The 20017-nt window shown below is 40.9% G+C and overlaps 2 long non-coding RNA genes across 2 annotated transcripts; one reads left to right on the top strand and one right to left on the bottom strand.

Annotated features, from left to right (window-relative positions):
- Window positions 1-2124: 2124 nt before the first annotated feature.
- On the bottom strand, window positions 2125-13756 carry LOC147136049 (uncharacterized). Its single transcript, XR_015089687.1, has 2 exons — window positions 13355-13756; window positions 2125-2996 (listed from the first exon to the last, which is right to left on the bottom strand). It is a non-coding gene; the product is annotated as an uncharacterized LOC147136049 (long non-coding RNA).
- A 2057-nt stretch (window positions 13757-15813) lies between these two features.
- Window positions 15814-16887, top strand: LOC147136048 (uncharacterized). Its single transcript, XR_015089490.1, has 3 exons — window positions 15814-15891; window positions 15988-16038; window positions 16786-16887. It is a non-coding gene; the product is annotated as an uncharacterized LOC147136048 (long non-coding RNA).
- Window positions 16888-20017: the final 3130 nt, after the last annotated feature.

The following is a 20017-nucleotide window of genomic DNA, read 5'->3' as shown; positions in this document are numbered from 1 at the left end:
TTCCTTTCCTTCCCGGCCTTCAAAATAAAAGCATACCAGCAAACCCCTATACACAGCAAGTTTGCTATGTCGTATTTCCGGAAGTAGTGAACACCAGAAGTAGTGCATGAACTCCACCTTGATGTGCCAACGTCAGTCAGCATTATACTTGTGGACACAAGTTGTTTTGCATTTAATGCATTTAATTTTATTGCGAAAACGATCTGGAAGGTGGCGGCTAATGTGGGTGAGTAGCTTGCTTATGCTTACTTTGCGTGGTGCATCCGTCTCCGTGTGGGAAACTGTCATCGCAACATGTGAGACAGCAATGTGCGCTCAAGCGTGTTTGTATTTCCTCATTGTCACATCATGTCACGTAACCTGCGCCTCCCACCTGCAACTGGGGCATACCATTACAAGAGGGGGCGGGGGTCATGGCCGGGGGCAATACCACAATCCCTATAACAACAGTCGTCGCTCGCGCCGACGCGGGAGTAGAAAGAAGCCTAAAAATAAGCCTTTCACCGAGTAGGCTGAGATGAATTTTGGCCACCTCGCGAGCACGTCACATGCACGAGGGCCGATAGTGGGCCGGACTAAAATACACCTTCGGCCATGCTTAGTTAAGCCACTTTTAAAAATTTGTCGCCCATCTAACCTACTTTACTTGTCCTGACACCAAATCTAAAAAAAAAATTAAGAGAAAAGAATTTCAAATAAAAGATACACAGTATATATATATTTATATATATATATATATATATATATATATATATATATATATATATATATATATATATATTATTTTTTTAATATATATATATATTTATATATATATATATATATATATATATATATATATATTAAAAAAATAATATATATATATATATATATATATATATATATATATCGTCTGCCCATTCGTCTATTCGGCGTGACTAAAACAAATGTAAAACAAATGGACAGCCAATCAGCATCGGGGAGTACTGCGTCACACACCGTGTCTCGCACACTCAGCGAGTCTTGTGGAGAGCGCAACATGGAGTAAAATATTATCGTCACGGTTTGTGAACATCCTGAGTTATATGACATGTCCAGTTACCACTACCGGGACAAGAAAAAAAGAGACCAGGCTAGGAGAACTGTGAGCAAGGAGCTTGTTTTGACTTTATTTCTTTTCTTTTGTGTTGATTTTTATTTCTTTTGTTTTGACTTTGATTTCGGCAATATTGTTTGCATTAGCTTTAGCACAGTGTCAGCCACTTGATTGCGATGTCGAAACTTTTTGTTTTGCCAGTCGTCGTCTACTCCCAAGCAAAGCCCCTTCCCTCTCGGATGTGAATGAAGCGGCTGCAGCATTCAGGTTTAAAATTTCCAGCGGTCGAACGCGAGCGCTCCTTCTTCTCCTTTTTTTCATCTCATTCTTCTTCTGCTCCCTTTTTTTCTCCCCACCGTGCAGACCGAACGTGTGCATTGCACAGCGGACTGAAATCCACCTCCGCCCTTACTTAGTCCGTCCCTTTTTTAAAACGTGCCCCATACAGAGAAAGCATCATTTAAATGAGGGCTGTATTGCATACTGAAAAAATATTGTCATTGTGATAATGTCTCATGGAGTGCAGAATGCAGAACGAAAGATGTCATTTCTTCATTTACATGTTAAATATTGCAATAAAATTAACCGTAATAAATTAATAAATTAAATATTAGCAACACCTATAGATTGCATTTTTTCCAATATTGTGCGGCACTACTTTAAATATACTGTATTAGAGTTATTATGTATGGCATCTTTGAGTATCATTTCAGTATCTCGAGGCCAGGCCGGGTGTCCTCATTTTGGGAAATCAAAATCTGGTCACCATACAGTCGACATACTTCCGAAATGTTTACTTCGCTGTGGTCAGTGAGGCTGGCGGTTGGAGCTGGAGTTCAAGGCAGCACAGAGAGGTCGAAGACGGGACATTCTATAAACTCTACCCTTTGTATTCAGAGGTGTTTTATGATATTTAAAGTGAAACTTCCTTTGATATTATGTAATCATGTGTTGCACTTATACATGTACTTGTTCGCCATAAAAGCTAGATTGTTGTACTTGTTTATATTATTCAACAATGTCGAACGGAACAATGTAAAAACATAAAAGCAAGTGCTATTGTTTTTATTAAATGAGATTGAGGTGGAAGATGGTAACTGTGGCCTCACAAACTGAGGAACAAATTGCTCCAGGTATGTAATCCCAAAATATTGCAAACAATATTTTTTTAATGACTTAAAAAGTTTTCTTTTACGATACAGAAAAATGGCACTTGTGAAAATTGCATTCACTTTGAGTGCACCTCGCCAAAGGGATAAAGGTGTACGTAATTGTATTTATTTGGTTTGATCGTCACCACCGGCTCAGCTAATTTCCCCTATTTTTCACACATCCCCTGCTCTCCCTGGACTGTAGTTGTGTAGTTTAATAGCACTCATAGTATGTGGTTGAGCTGCTTTGCTCGATGCCTGTACATTCCATCTCCCTTTCCGTCTTGTATTTGACCTAATGATGCTTGGGTGAAAAAAGGATGATTTTCACTGCCTCCTTCCATAATTCTAGACTTTCATCATCATGCTGCCTTACTACTAATCATGCATGATTTGTGTTAATTGTTCTAACCATAGTGACTGCCCAGCAGATTGGAAAAGGACAAACCCCACAGCTGTCGCTAGACGCCCTGCTGCTATCCCTGCTACTGTTGCCCCCCTGGTCCTGCCTCTGGTTCTGCTTGTGTCCGTCCCTCCAGCGTTGTGGAGTCCTGGGAAAGCGCTCCATCCACCTGCAGAGCTTCTTATCCACTGGAAAGAGCAACTCCCATCATTCCAGCAGGACTGGATCAGGAAGACGGTGTTTAGGGGCAATGCCAAAACAAGGAAGCCAGAGCTGATGCCACAACCAAGCTTTTGGTGGTATCCTCCCCAGCCTCCGTCAGTCTTCACTCAGCCTCCTGCCTCTCTTGACATCTTCTGCCGCCCTCCTATTCACAAACAGACTCCATGTCATTGTAATTTCATTTTAATTGCTACTAAACTGGAATATACAATGTTTACTTAGCTGTCAAGGGTGAGCACAAATAGACTCACGCTACTACATCAACAACAAATGTATGCTTAAGTAAACATAATTAAAGATAAATTTATACTAATAAACAGTGATCTCTCATTTTAAAAAGGGCGTTTATATTAGGAGTGCTTGAATTATGAAGATGGGGATGTACAGTTACTACCGTAAGCCTAATGTGTATTATATAAACTATTTACTGCCAAACTAATATGACAAATGTTATGGATGAAAATGCTTTTCTTTGCGGGCATGAATCGAATTTTCTACGCACGCGTGGGACTACGCAAAGTCACGTAGGAATGCAGAACTGCCTCTGAAACGAAGGGTCGCGGGTTGGAGACCCGCTCGGACAAAAACGGTGTGTATAATCTCTGCACCGCAACATGCCAAATGCTCTGTCCGGGGACACTGCGCTCGGTTCTCTGTCAAAACTTGCGTCCGCGGTGGGCGGGGGCCTGGGGTGGGGCGAAAAGATCAGCCCCCATGCTTTGCGCAAGGGAAGCTGATAAATTTGGCTAATGTGAGCCAATTTCATCAATACAATATTAAAGAAACCTTTTCATGAATTTGAGGTCAGCAACACGAAGGATCAGCTTGACCAAAGCTCACCAAAGCTTTCCTTTGATTTCCGACCTTCCCCTACTTAGTCTAGTGTTACAAAATAAAACATGTTTAAATTCCAGACCCCTGCAGTGCTGACAAGCAACATTTGTACAAACTGGTTCAGAAATGTTTGTCTCTGTGTGCCCTGCGATTGGCTGGCAACCAATTCAGGGTGTCCCCTGCCTACTGCCCGAAGACAGCTGGGATAGGCTCCAGCACGCCCCGCGACCCTTGTGAGGATAAGCGGTATAGACAATGGATGGATGGATGGATGGTTCAGAAAAACTAACAGGAGTCAAGCTTGGCTGAGCAAAAACACTGTCAAGAACCCTGATAACAATCAATGCTGGATCAATAATAACCATTGAACACTAATGGCGAAAGGTATTTTCTCAAAAAGGCCATCAGACCATCAGCAGAGCCACTAGATCCTTAACCACTGCAGGGAGTCTCAGGGGAGCTGGAATTAGAAAACAGATGTGTCGGTTACTTCCTTTCTGGTAGAGATGCCCAATGTGAAGAATGTGGCTGTGCTTTTAGGGGTCAGGAAGTGAGTCTAGTGTCTTTGAAAATGTATGTCTTTCAATTGTGTAACTGATGAATTGAAAGTATGTCTTTCAATTGTGTAACTGATGAATTGAAAGAATGATTTTCATTTATTTAACATGCAATGAGTCAGATGCATTGAAACGTTTGTGTTGCAGTGTTTCCCAACCTTTATTGGGCCAAAGCACATATTCAAGACTTGAGACAAGGCAATTATATTTATGTACCTTCTGCCATCTCCTGGAAGAGCAATTAATTGCTCTGCAAGAACTAGCATTGTTAGATGAACAAAGATCAATTATTCATAGTAAACAAATCATTTTGAGACCAATTAAGACAAATTAGATAATTTCTAGCATTAAGTAACCTACTTAACGCCATATTACAGGAAGGCAAGAAATTTCTCTGTGCAGTTCACAAGAGCCCAGTTGGGGAGAGGTGGAAGAGATTGAGTGTAATTTTTCATGCAATAGGGCGAATGTTTTCAAAAAAAGTATTGTTAGGTTTACACTTTTTTGTGTTGTTAAAATTAAGTGTATTGTGAATGCAGAATCCCTTTTCACTAAAAGATTTTTTGAAAAAGGGCTGCATAGTGGCAGCAGTGTCAGTTGGCTGTTGCTTCTGTGCATGACCATGCATGAGAAAATAAGATCAGAGTGAATTTGAAAGGATTATTGAATCTGTTAAAGTCAGGGTCAAGGGTCATGCCAAAGACAGGACAGGCAGAGGACAAAAACAATATTGTTATTGTTGTGCATGTGTGCTTTCACCAGTGTTACTTTAGAAATAAAATGCAGCAAGACAGTGAATCTGAATTTAAATTCATCATCGTTTACTACAGAATAATCTTGAGATAAATTACCAGTGTGCGCTTTTCAGTGCTTTTCCACCTCATTCCACATAGTGTCCCAACTTATTAATAAGCATGAAGGATTAAGTTAACGTTAGTGTTTTTTTCTGCTGAGGTTTTTTTTTTTGTGCTCTGTATTTTGATCACTTAGTTATTACTTTCCCCACTGAGTCTGTTTAAATTGCCTGCTGAGCCTGTTTAAGAGATTATTGCACAAGTCACAGTTTTCGGACACTATCTGGGGGGAAAAGAAGGATAATAAAAAGCCTAATAAACTATTCCAATACCTTGTGAAAGGACTGGAAAAACAAATTAAGCATGATCATCGTGCTCTTACAAGAAATTGTACATGATTCGGTTCATTCAGATGGCAAAGCCTGGGATTGATCAGCAAAATAACATCTTACAAAAAATTCTAAATTCAAACAGCCTTCTGGAATTTTACTTGTTTGTAAATAGGATAGCCTCGAGACTTTGACCAACCCTAAAGCTCAAATGTGCTAATGCTCAAAACAGAATCAAAGGAGAAGACCCTGGACTTCAGGAAGGCCACACCCTCACAGACTCTTCCACCTCCATCAACAGGGACTTCAAGTGGGAGCTGCCCATCAGCACAACAAGGTTGTGACGTCAGCAAGGAAGTGACAGAGTGATCCAGCCTATCACCCTGAACAGGGGTTGAGGTGGCTGATGGCTGGAGGAAGGGAAGGGAAGGAGGGATAGATAGATGGATGGATGGATGGGTGGATGGATGGATGGATGGATGGATGGATGGATGGATGGATGGATAGATGGATAGATGGATAGATGGATGGATGGATGGATGGATGGATGGATGGATGGATGGATGGATGGATGGATGGATGGATGGATGGATAGATAGATAGATAGATAGATAGATAGATAGATAGATAGATAGATAGATAGATAGATAGATAGATAGATGGATGGATGGATGGATGGATGGATGGATGGATGGATGGATGGATGGATGGATGGATGGATGGATGGATGGATGGATGGATGGATGACTTTAATCAGCTTATGATGGAAATTAGCAGCAGCAATATCCACACGATTACACAGAAAAATAGGAGCAACCTATTTTACACTTTATTAACCTATGAGTGAAAAGAAAAAAAAATACAATAGCAGCATTTGAGTGGGGTACTCAAGGACAATTAACTTCAAAATATAAGCAGGAAGAAAATGAGTCGGGTTTTAACAGAGCTTGGCATTGTTCTATAAATTCGCTGTCCGTTTATCACCTTCCGCTGTCCGTCTACCCGCCTTTTTGTCCGGCCAGAAAAAGAGTAATCGCCTATAGGCAGGTCCGCCTATAATTTTAAACGGGCTTCCTTTAGCATTTCCGACTACCAACCTTGACAAACTACCATTGTGTCAGTATCCAATTAAAACCCAAGTTTGAGACTGTTGGCTTTAGATATGAAGCCAAAGGGGCCAGGCCAACTGGGTGGGATGTAGAAGAGCCACTAGGACCGAACACCATAACTTTTGTTTTCGTTTTGTTGAAATGTAGTGACATCCAGGCTTTGATGTCCTCTAGACAGAACAAAAGTGGTCATAAGGAGAAAGTGTCTTTTTTTTAGCTCAGCAGGACATAGATTTGACTGTCATCCACATAGCAGGGGAAGGAAATACCATGTTTTTGAAGGATGGAACCCAGGGGCAGCAAATACAACGCGAACAGCGAGGGCCCCAAAATAGAACCCTGTGGAACACCATACGAGGGGCAAAGCGGGACTTAGAGGAACCTAGACGAACAGAAAAATCCCTGCCAGCCAAATAGGATCTAAAGTATTCTAGAGCGCTTCCACTAATGCCCACTTGGTGCTGCAAATGAGCCAAAAGAATACCGTGGCCCACCTTGTCGAATGCTGCAGTCAAATCCAACAAAACAAGACATAGGCTCCAGTGTCATTTGCCAGGAGGTCATCATTAAAAATATGCAACAGGGCTGACTCTGTGCTATGCATCATCTTGAAGCCTGACTGGAAAACCTCCATGGCATTATGCTCACCCAAGAAAGATTTTAACTGTGAGTGCACCACTTTTTCCAGAATTTTAGAAATAAAAGGCAGCTCACTGATGAAATCGATCATATTTGTTCGGATGTCAACTTCTGTGGTGTTTTGTGACTCTTCCGGTCTTGTCTGAAGCTCTTTTGGCAGCCTTCTGCTGATACTCAGTGACACTTCAGATCAGTGACCAAATCAATCTGAAAACATTCTGTTTAAAGCCTCACAATAATGAGGTACCGCTGATCAATTTCATGATGAAGAGTACTGTTCAAATGGCAATTCTAACAGAACCAGGGATCGCGTTGTGAATGTTGCCATTCAGCTCTTTGTTAGAGAAAAGCCAGTTTGTAAAAAGTATTGCAAAAAGTATTGAAACACTGAACAGTTGGACACTTGGATTCAAAAGTTAATTAAAATTGAGTTCACTTGTAAAGGTCAGAGGGCATTTGAGGTTTATCCTCAAATTTCAACACAAAGCCAAGTATCCCAAATATTTTGTAAGTACTATAGGGTCGGTGGAATGATCTGAATCACGAGTCAGGACATTGCAACCTTCAAACCCTAGAAAGGGGAGCAGTTTGATCACAAGTACTGCCAAAAACACCTGATGAAAAGTCCAGATGAAAAGTCCAGAAGTGTCACTGAGAGTTAGAAAAATCCCAAGATGGGCACTCTACTCTTTTTTGCCAGTCTGTCCTCCATCCTCCATTCGCGATCTGGGTACCCTTCCATCCTCGTCACTCTGTCCTTGTTCATAAAAATAGTCGTCCTCCAACTCTGTCCGTCCTCATCCTTTAAAGTGCTTCCATCCTTACATTCCGCCCCTCCAAAAAACATCCGTTTTGCACGCATAAACATGATTTAAAGAGAAGCCAACCCAAACATATTTTTTTCAAGAATATGTTCTATGCAGGTTCACTAATTGAAAAAAGTCATTCTGATTAATATTGTGTTTGTGGAATATAATTTGAGCAGCAAATTCCACCCGTTTTTAGCCATCTCAGGGGGCGGCCATTTTGTCACTTCTGTCGACTGACAATGACATCACAGATGCTCACGGCTCAAATAACAACCAATCATGGTTCAGCTTCAGAAAACAGGTGAGCCGTGATTGGTCGTTACCTGAGCCCTGAGCAGTTGTGATGTCATTTTATGTCGACAGAAGTGACAAAATGGCTGCCCGCAGAGATGGCTAAAAATGGGTGGATTAACTACTATTCCACAAACGCAACATTGATCAGAATGCCGTTTCAACTCGTGGGCCTGAATAGGACGTATTTTTGAAAAAAATTATGTTTGGGTTGACTTCCGCTTTAAAGCTTATTCGCTGGTGAATTTCCTATGCACATCCAAATGCCGGATGGGAGTACCGTGAGTGAACCTTTGGAATAGCCTGCCAGAGGATGTCAGGTCTGCAGAGACTGTTGATATTTTTAAGAGGAAGCTCAAGACACACCTTTTTAGTTTGGCTTTCAACAACTTTTAAATAATTTATCTTTTCTTTTGATTGAAGATAATTCTATGTTTTGCTTTGAATGTTTTAAAGCACTTTGAGTTGCATTTTTATGTATGAAAAGTGCTATATAAATAAAATGTGATTGATTGATTGATTGATAAGCAAGATAGCATTTAACTGCCAACACAAGACCGTCATGATGTGATGATGATGATGATGATGATTATGCGGTCCAGAGCAAGCCAGGGGACATCACGAGAATATCTAAGATAGTGTAATAATGCAATACTATTGCATTTTATTGCCAAAACGTTTACATTTTAATGCAAGACGTTTTCAGTTTTTATTGCATTTCACAATAAAAATAATTATTGCACAATAATGCAATGTTATTTTAGGAAGAGAATGAACGTCTTCCACTTCCAGGTCATAGCTTTCAGTGTATAGCGGAGCTGGCATGACTCCTCAGGTTTGGATAGATTTTTACAGTGTAGAGATGTCCCAGACAAGGACATACTTCGCATGCAAAGGGATAAGGTTTGTACTCAATGTTAACAGTTAGTTAACAAAACAAAATTGCTATCCACCTTCTTCCTCGTCAGTAAAATGGGCGTCCACTAGAGGACAGACTATGCCTGTGAGAACAATACTGGAGGGAGGGAACGCACATGAAAAAGAGCACTCTAGAGAAGAAAAAAACATTCCTGGATATGCACCAAGTAACTCAGAAGAGGACCGCGCATTGCAAAAAAGTATGTCGATGTGAAAAAAAAACTTGCGTTGGGAAATTCTTGCCATCTGGGATACCCACTTTTATACAAAACTTGTTATTGAGTAAGACATGTTTATGTTTATGTGCCCTGCGACTGGCTGGCGACCAGTTTGGGGTGTAGTCTGCCTTCGCCCATTGACGGCTGGGATAGGCTCCAGCAACTCCCCGCGACCCTATATAGGATAAGCGGTTTGGAAGATGACATGACATGACATGTTTATGTTTATTTACGCTGATTTACTTGTTCCTTGCCTTGATCCGTTTTTTCATCCAGCGAGAATTATGTCATTGTGGTGCCGAAGAAAGTGCGGCGTAGGAGGTTACATTTGAACCGGTTCAGTTCCAAGTCCCAGTACCTGGGAATCATTACGGGTACCCAATTGGTTCAATTTTTGGTACTTTTGTACTACCTCCCCACGCTCAACCAAAACATGCTAGGAAGTGTGAGGCTTCACCATTGCTACAATATACTTCATAAATTGCATTTGTTTGGCTTGGTGGCGACCAAGTACCACTCATTTCCAATGCAGAAATGTACAATAACCTTGTGTGAGGAAAGTCTGTGTGACTGGGTGACGTAATTACGCTGGTGTCCGTGCAATGGTGCATTCAATTGCACCATGGAAAATCGCAAACTGTTCCATTCCCGCAGAGTCACAACTTAGAAAGACGCACTTCGGAACCAAAACATGGTACCGTTTGAGTTCATGTGAATCAGTGCTTGGTAGTACTGACCCAAATCGGTCCATAGCAAAAAAATCACGTCTTTGGTACCCATCCCTAGTCGGTGGTTTGTTGCAAAACACTTTACTGAGCATACTTCTTGAAGCTACACAAGACTTGGAGGATAAACGAGTCTGCCACACCAAAAATACACAAGTGGAACACACTAATCGGTCCTATTTCTGTGGAAAAGTTATGTCAAAACCACCATATCGTTGCTGTCCTGTGAAAAACACTTATGTCCATTTTTTTCTATTTTCTTTTTTTTTATGTGAATAGTGTTTCCGCATTACAGACATCGCATTAACGCGAACATTTTTTTTTTCCAAAATTGGACATGAATGTTTTTCACAGGACAGCGATGATATATAAAAATAATATTTACAAATTTAAATTTGTAACATTAGACATTACCTTTTTCAAAACCCCTAGGTATCAGTAAAAATCTATACAGTGTGATGTATTTTTGTGTACTTGTTTATAATACCCCCTCTAAATTTAGAGAAATTACGATATCTAAGATGAATGTTGTCTTTATTAACTCAACTCAGCTCAACTTTATTTACAGAGCACTTTAAAAACAACCACAGCTGCATACAAAGTACTGTACATCAAGAAAAAATTGCACATATACAAACAATGAGTTAAAATAATAAATTAATAACATAACAACGTTGTTTGTCTCTGTGTGCCCTGCATTTGGCTGGCAACCAATTCAGGGTGTCCCCCGCCCTACTGCCCGAAGACAGCTGGGATAGGCTCCAGTACACCCGTGACCCTTGTGAGGATGAGCGATATGGATAATGAATGAATGAATAACATAACAACAGTAAACATAATAAAACACTAAAACAATACCGAGTTTCATGCTGAGTCAAAAACCAAAGAATAAAAATGTGTTTTAAGAGGAGTTTTAAAGATGGACAGAGAGGACGCTTGCCTAATGTTAAGCCTAAGGTCATTCTAAAACAAGGGACCGGCAACAGAAAAAGCTCAATCCCCTGTGAGCTTCTGCTTAGTCATCGGTACCTCCAATAGCATCCGGTCCACTGACCTGAGGTTCCAGGCAGGTACATAAGAGGCATAGGAGCTCAGAGAGGTAAGGTGGGGCAAGACCATTTCAATATTTAAAGACCCCCGCCAAAATAATCTTAAAATAAACTCAAAATGTATATGGAGCGAGTGAAGGGATGCCAGAACTGGAGATGTGTGTTCCCTCTTACGAGCTCCAGCTGAGAGGTGAGCAGCAGCATTTTGGACCAACTAGAGATGCTTGAGGGAGGATTGGCTGACTCCAGAATACATTATGGCAATCCATCTGAGATGTAACAAAGGCATGGATTACTGTTTTTAAGTGCTGTTTTGAAAGGAGAGGCTTTACTTTAGCAGTTCAAGGGTGTTGTGTAGTTTTGGATCCTCCCCTTTTTGTTACCGCTGTTATGGTAAGCCCCTGGTCTTGTCTTTGTCCTCTTGTGGCAGGTCTCATACCATTTCCCTTATTTAGTTTTTCATTTTAATGAATCGTGTTAATAAAGAAGCGATCATTTGTCATCACCTCTCGTCGTGTGGATATTTTAAATAAGTGCCTTTATTTTTTGCTCAATATTCCTGGGGTGCAAGTCCCCAGGTAGCGTTGTTCCGCTTTTGTATCAACCACATTACCACAATCAGGTAAATGAATTAAAAACCTTTATATATAATGGTAAATCATCGAAAAATATTTTGTTATCTTTTTTACCTGTGAAAGGGTAGTTAAAAGTGCACCGAATCTAAAATAATTAGTATAGTGAAATTTTAGAATACTCTAAAAAAAAAGAAACTAAAATAATTAGTATTGTGAAATTTTAGAATACTCTAAAAAAAAAAGAAACACTGGAGTTTCTCCGGGCACTCCGGTTTCCTCCCACATTCCAAAAACATGCATGGTAAGTTGATTGGATACTCTAAATTGCCCCTAGGTGTGATTGTGAGTGCGGATGTTTGTTTGTCTCTGTGTGCCCTGCGATTGGCTGGCAACCAGTTCAGGGTGTCCCCCGCCTACTGCCCAAAGACAGCTGGGATAGGCTCCAGCACGCCCCGCGACCCTTGTGAGGAGAAGCGGTACAGATAATGGATGGATGGATGGAAACACTGGAGGACACTCAGAATATCATTTTCTTCTTGACATGTCTGTTTAAAGGGCCATTGTGTAGAATTTAGTGTCATCTAGGAACGGGGCAGGGGCCGACAATGTTTATGAGTATGGCCGGGGCGTTGCTGCCGGAAGGGTACAAGGGTAGAGGGTCGCGGCCGGACGGGCAAAAAAGGGTCAAGTGCCCAGCTCTGCAAAAAAGTCTTATAAAAATAGCATATGAAAATGATCAGTTTCAACTGAAATATATGTGGATCTTGTGTGCTATAAACAAATTGCATGAAATTCATATATTTTATAATCATGTATGCCTTATATGTCTTACTCAATACCATCAGTCATACATTTTGTATAAAGAAAGTAGCTGCCATCAAGACCCTTGTAAAAAAGAACACTGGATGAGTCTTTAGTTAGTAAATTATAGACCCAGCTCAAACCTTCCCTTCTTATCAAAGATTGTGGAGAAAGTAGTTTTTAATCAACTCAGATTTTTTGATAAATCCCAATCAGAATTCCAACTTCATCACAGTACAGAAACAGCTCTTATCAAAGTACTGAATGACATGACATTGAACACCATAGGATTGGTGTCGGTGCTAGTCTTTTTGGATCTCAGTGCAGCATTTGATACAATTGATCATAACATACTGTTGAACAGATTGGAAATTTGGGTACGATTAAATGGAACAGTTCTAAACTGGTTTTATGTCTTACTTAGAGGAAACAAGTTACTTTGTGACCATTGGAAGTTTTGAATCAGATTGGATGGCCATGATGTGGGGTTCCTCAGGGTCTGATGAAAAGTGTTCTGGAGTGGACACTAAGGAATCATCATCAGGAAAAACGTGACAAAAATTGACAAGGGGTTGAATAGTGACTTGGCCAAAATCAGTGTCAAAATCTGATTCGGAAACTAAGGGATCATCATCATACAAAAACTGAGGAGGGCTTGAAAAAGCAGGAAGCCCAAAATCAATGTCAGAATCAGAATCAGAAAGGAGATTAACCAAATCATGGCCATCTTCACAGTCAGAAAAATCAAGAGTCTAAAAACAAAACATCGGCTGTTAAACTAGAAGGGGACTGTACAAAATTAGGACAAGTAGGTGGCAAAGATGAGAGAGACATGGAAGAAAAGACAGAGCTTACACGAAGGGTTTGGGGGTGGTCAGCAGCCAGAGGGCGGTTGGAGGCAGACCGTGACTTGCGACGGCTTGAGCGACCCATCGTGGTGGAGTAACACGAGAGGTTTCCAGTGAAAAGGCAAAGCAGCACCCGGTGAGACAATCACTACCTGATTGGAGGTGGAGGGATGTTTAGGAGCAGGTGGTGATGTCAGGTGCTGATGTCAGGTGGTGAGGTGTTGGCTTGAGGGATTGAGTCTGCTGGGTCCATGACAGGTCAGTACGTTCTGTCACGTGAGGATCGGGATTTGGATCCATTAGCAGATATGACACGGAAGTTGAAGAGTAAAAAGTTTTTATCAAGAAAAATACAAAGTAACAACAGAGATCAGGACGGGAAGAGAGTGCATCCTCACTCCAAGAAGGTTTGACGTACTGACAATGTGTCAGTGTGTAACTCAAAGATTTAAACTGTAAGACTTCAAGCCTGTATGACATCATAAAGGACAAAGCAGAAAAGGACCATAGCAACTGCAGAGCAACTGATACATCACGTAAACAACCAGTTATAACAAGTATGGTCACTACCGAAACTTTGCAGTCACTACCGAAAAATCTACAAAAACAAAAATAAAAACTATTGAATTATCAACCAACATTTTTCGATAATGATTGTTTAAGGGTATGTTTGTTTTAATTAATGATGACTTTTGAAATCAATATGATCAACGTTCTACATTTTACAATGGAAAAAAGCATATAAATTTTGATTTATTTCAGAAAAAGTAATACTAAATTATTTTAAAAATTCATTTAGATTGATTTTGATGTCAAAGCCATATATATTAATTTATAAAAATACACTGTAGAGGGGGGAATGGAAAAAATATGAATTGGCTAGTAGAATTATTTTCATTCTTCTGTAATTGTGTGTTTGTGAGGGGTGGTGGTTTCGGTCGACCCGATATTGTGGCTGAAATTCATATGTTGCTTTATAGATTGGAGGTGGTTGGTTGTAGGGTCGGGTTGTTGTGGGTGCCGGCACATGTGAGTGTTGCGGGCAATGAGGTGGCGGATACAGTCGCTAAATATGCTGTTACCCATCCGTGTGTGCGGCTTAAGAGTACCAATTGGGTTGATGGAATGTCGTGCTAAAATCAGGGAAATTGTATTACTGAAATGGCAACGACTGTGGAGCACTGAGGGGAGGGGGAGGCAATGTTTTCAAATTCATCCATTGGTGGGGGGTACTTCTCCCTTAGGTTTTGCAAGGAGGGACGACAACATTTGTCCCGGCTTCGGTTGGGCCACTGTGGGCTGCCCGGTGGGATTTTTTTTTTATTGGGGAAGCATGTCGATGGCTGTTGTGAGGTGTGTGGTGTGAGGGAGCCGGTGGAGCATGTGTTGCTACATCCATCCATTATCTGAACCGCTTATCCTCACAAGGGTCGCGGGCGTGCTGGAGCCTATCCCAGCTGTCTTTGGGCAGTAGGCGGGGGACACCCTGAACTGGTTGCCAGCCAATCGCAGGGCACACAGAGACAAACATCCGCACTCACAATCACACCTAGGGGCAATTTAGAGAGTCCAATCAACTTACCATGCATGTTTTTGGAATGTGGGAGGAAACCGGAGTACCCGGAGGAACCCCACGCAGGCACGGGGAGAACATGCAAACTCCACACAGGGAGGCCGGAGCCGGGATCGAACCCACGACCTCTAAACTGTGAGGCGGACGTGCTAACCAGTCGACCACCGTGCCGCCATGTGTTGCTACATTGTCCACTATATGAGGAAGAAAAGGTGGTGATGGCTGGTGCGTTCAGTAGGTTGGGTGTTGGGGGGTTGACTTTGAGGGGGATGATGGGGATGGGTGTTTCATTGATGGAGAGGGAAAGGGTGGTATTGCGGGTTTTAAAAAGTACTAAGCTGTATAATAGAATTTGATGGGGTCTGATGTTGATCTTATGTGTGTGTGGGACACTTGACCAGTGGAGTGCAGCAATGCACTTACTGTGCCTAGTCTGCCGGAAAGTAAGCGAAGAAGAAGACAAATGTTAGCCTGGTCTGCTTACACTTGCAGCGTGCTGTACAGAAGTTAATGGAAGATTACTGTTTTACATATTGCCTTCTCTTATGCATGAATAGAAAGTTGTATTTGATGTACATCTTTGCCATGCGTCCTTCCCGAAAGTTTAAATTGGCCACGCGTGTTGGTGTTCGAACGATCAGCGACGTAGCAAGTTAGCAATAGCAACAGGTAAACACATTTGAGTTGACAGAAAAGCATTGTTCTTTCCTCGCATCTCGCTAACATCACTTTGTCAAAATGAAGAGCTAAGTCGCTCGTTATTGTACTTAGCTGTGACAATAGTAGGCATTTAGCCTCTGGTGGAAGCGAACGTAACCTGTGACGCAATAGCATCATTTAACGGCTATTTGAGGCAAAATTAGGCTGTTTTCTGATTTTTCCTGCACCTTTAGGACATTTCGGAGTCGGACACAGACCAGCCAGTCATCTTCGTGTAAGACAGGTGGTCTGCGTTATTCACTGAGGCTCAGGTGAGACATTTTAATTTGTCTTCCCACAAAGAAACACTCCTTTGTTTAATTAAACTTTGTGATCTGTCGCTCGTCTTAATTGTGTTGTTTAAACAGTGTGGAGCTGCTGTTTTCAAGATGCGTCATCATTTAGACACAACAAATTAGGTATGTTTTTATGTGCTATTTATGATTTAAGTGACTTAAACATAAAATACTTTGTATACAACTGCTTTGTCATGCACACTTCTTTTAACAGTATTAGATAAAATCTTAAAGTGGAAGTCAACCCAAACATTTTTTTTCAAGAATGTGTTGTATGCAGGCCCACTAGCTGAAAAAAGGTATTCTGATTAATATTGCGTTTGTGGAATATGACTTAAGCAGCAAAATCAACCCATTTTTAGCCATCTCGGGGGCAGAAAATGACACCGCAGTTGCTCAGGGCCCAAATAATGACCAATCATGGCTCAGCTTCAGAAAACAGATGAGCTGTGGTTGGTCACTACCTGAGCCCCGAGCATTTATGTCATTTTCAGTCGACAAAATAGCTGCCCCCTGAGATGGCTAAAAACCTGTAGATTAACTCTGATTCCACAAATGCAATATCAGAATGCCTTGTTTGAACTACTGGGCATACATAGAACATATTCTTGTAAAAAAAAAAGTTTGGTTTAACTTCCACTTTTAGTGTTTCAAAAGGCTCCAGTGTAACATGTAAATCTCTGACTTCCACTGTGTTTTTTTTACCAATATGTATCCCAGCAGTCACCAATGACAAAGGGATGCCATCATCTGTTGTTCCATTTACCTTGGGGAAATTCAAGAAGAGCTTTTCCTGTATTGCTTGGTATGTTGTTAAATGACATGATTGATACTCTCTTACACTCTTTCCTCTCCTCTCTATTCAATTAGATCATGCAAAATGTAGATGCAAGAATTGTGTAATTCCTGAAACAACTGACTGACGAGAGGAACTGAAACATATTGGACCACCTTCCTCATACCGACTTCAACTGTAAAATCTCTATGCAGTTGTTTGTTTCTTTTAACATGGAGGAAGAATGTGAAGATCATTCAGACCAAACCATGAAGGTGCTTGTGATCCAGCGTGGGGGAGTAAGTACTGACTGGGTTAGCAACATGAACCAAGGCATGATTTCTGTTGACGGGGTTATTCTTTGCTATCATCTGCTTGTATCCCATAACACTCATGAACGCCTTCCAAGTGTACCCAAAAAGAAAAAAAAAGATCCCAGAAGGGTGTTGCATAAACCTGTAATAACATTAGAAGCCCTAACCAACACCACATTTTGCTCCCTCTTAGGCTCTGTCTGAATGTGCATAAATGTAGGGCACTCAGTTACCCACAATGCGCTTGGAAAAGTAGTGAACATCGATGATCACTCATCAGGTTAATATAGACCACAATGCATGACGAGCAGAAAAACAAAGTGATCTAGTAGTTATACACCGCAGAAATAATTAATTCATTTTATTTAATTGAAAATAAGTAGGCTACAACAAAGGAAATAGGATACCGTTTAAAATAAATATTTTGTATTCACAATAAATGGTCGGCAATCTTAATGCGCTGGTGCTTTATGACAGGCACGTTGCTCACATAATACGCGACGAGTTAGTGAGCTAGCTGTCCGAATCGACAAACTGAAGGAACTACTTTTTAGTGCAGTATATAGTTTCTGACTTTATTGTGATGGACGGGTTAGGGGATAAAGCTGGCCAATCGGCCACACTTGAAACAAGCAGAGGTGTACTTTGTTTACAGTGGTATTTTATTTTAGATTTTGTATTTACAACTTGTTTGGTGTCCTGTTGTGGTTAATGGGTTGGGTCTATTTTCCAGAAATTCATTCACTATTAGCTGCTGTGAACACCCTCATTTTGGGTAAGGTCACAGAGAGCAGAAGCTATGAAGCTTAAAGTGAATGAGGCCACTGTTGTTCAAGAATCACATCCACATATCTCCCAAACCAACATCAGTACGTACGTTTCAGTCATGATCAATTAGAAACATTTTGCCACTGGTGATTGATTGTCTTTGTTTTTATTCTTTTGTTTTTCTTTTGATTTTACTTTTGTTTAGGTGTAACCAGAGATTGATGACTGCCCCAAGTGTCTTCCTATTGTTGGCGGGTCTTCTCGAAAATACACACCCTCAGCAAGATTTATGTAATTGATATGAATACAGCCAATTTGACAACGAAAAGCACGTCATTTTGTTCAATCCTTTGTAGCATTGCCTTAAAGAACTTTTGTCCTGTTTTTTTAGTTGCTCTGTTTTTTGCACTGGTTATTGTTTTATTTCATTACAATGGACAGTTATCCTGTTGGAAATATATATATATATATATATATATATATATATATATATTTTTTTTTTTATTCTGCGGTGCCATCTGTTGGAAAATATGTTCAAAGAGGAAGTCAACCCCCCCCCCCAAATCTTTATAATAATATGTTCCATACAGCCCAACCAATCTAAACACGGTATTCTGAATGTGTTGCGTTTGTGAAATATGAATGAAAGAGCAAAATCCACCTGTTTGTATTGATCTCAGGGGACGGCCATTTCGCCACTTGCTGTCAAGTGATAATAACATCACAGTTGTTCAAGGTTCACATCATGACCAATCATGGCTCACCGGTTTTCTAAAGCTAAGCTGTGATTGGTCGTTAAATGATCCCTGAGCAACTGTGTCATTTTTAGTCGGCAGTGGTTGGAAAAATGGCCATCCCCTGAGATGGATAAGTACGGCTGAATTCTGCTGCTTAACTCATATTCCACAAAGTACTGATCAGAATGCAGGGTTTGCAATAGTGGAGGCACATACAACATATTGTAAAAAAAAAAATGGGTTGACTTCCTTTTTAAAATTGGATGAATAAATCTTAATCAGATGAGATGATTCATGATTATTGAGACATAATTTTGTTGCACGTTGTTGTGATCTGATTGCCGTGCCACTATAGTGTCAAATGTCACTTGATTCATGTTATTAACTATAAACACAATTTATACATGTTATTTTGTGTTGAAGTGTTTTTCAATATAAACTTTAATATGTTCTTATAAAGGGCGGCACGGTGGTCGACTGGTTAGCACGTCCACCTCACAGTTCAGAGGTCGTGGGTTCGATCCCGGCTCCGGGCTCCCTGTGTGGAGTTTGCATGTTCTCCCCGTGCCTGCGTGGGTTTTCTCCGGGTACTCCGGTTTCCTCCCACATTCCAAAAACATGCATGGTAAGTTGATTGGATACTCTAAATTGCCCCTAGGTGTGATTGTGAGTGCGGATGTTTGTCTCTGTGTGCCCTGCGATTGGCTGGCAACCAATTCAGGGTGTCCCCCGCCTACTGCCCAAAGACAGCTGGGATAGGCTCCAGCACGCCCGCGACCCTTGTGAGGATAAGCGGTATGGATAATGAATGAATGAATGTTCTGATAAAAATTGTGTGTTTTATTGAATACTTATTTGTATCATATATGAAACATTTTAGAGTGCATGTATAAAACATGTGTAGAACATATAAGAAATATATTCAAATTCCCTAAAATACTTATCAATCTCATTTTATTTATACAGCACTTTTCATACATAAAAATGCAACTCAAAGTGCTGTGAAACATCCAAAGCAAAACATTAAAAAAAAAAAAATCTGTTCACGCCCTCCCTCCCAACAAACCCAAGACATATATCCACTAGTACATCAGCACTCACTCACACACACCCACACAAAGTGTACAACCTGATAAAATGTGTTAAAAAGACATGACAAGGCACAGAGAAACCATATGAGGAAAGGGTACCCAAGGGGAGCTCTCCGCGCCGAGGGGAATGACAGCCCACGGCCACAGGGGCACCACCACCACCCCAGTCCGGATTAGACAGATGGACCCCACACAAAGTGTAGGGAAGGGCAACCACCCCTCCCTCAACGCGAAAGCCCCCCCCCCCCCCCCCCCCCATGAGGAAACAACGGCAGAGAGCAACAAAACTAAAAGGCAGAACAGTAGTATAATCTAAGGATTAAAATCAGTAAGATAAAATAAAAATAATCTTCAATCAAAAGAAAAGATAAATTATTTAAAAGTTGTTAAAAGCCAAAGTAAAAAGATGTGTCTTGA

The sequence above is a fragment of the Filicampus tigris genome, chromosome 14 (genome assembly GCF_054856515.1).
Source record: "Filicampus tigris isolate MCC_2025a chromosome 14, RoL_Ftig_1.0, whole genome shotgun sequence".
In the NCBI taxonomy this organism is placed as follows: domain Eukaryota; kingdom Metazoa; phylum Chordata; class Actinopteri; order Syngnathiformes; family Syngnathidae; genus Filicampus; species Filicampus tigris.
The sequence above is the reverse complement of the archived record's forward strand: the minus strand, read 5'-3'. Positions and strand labels throughout refer to the sequence as shown.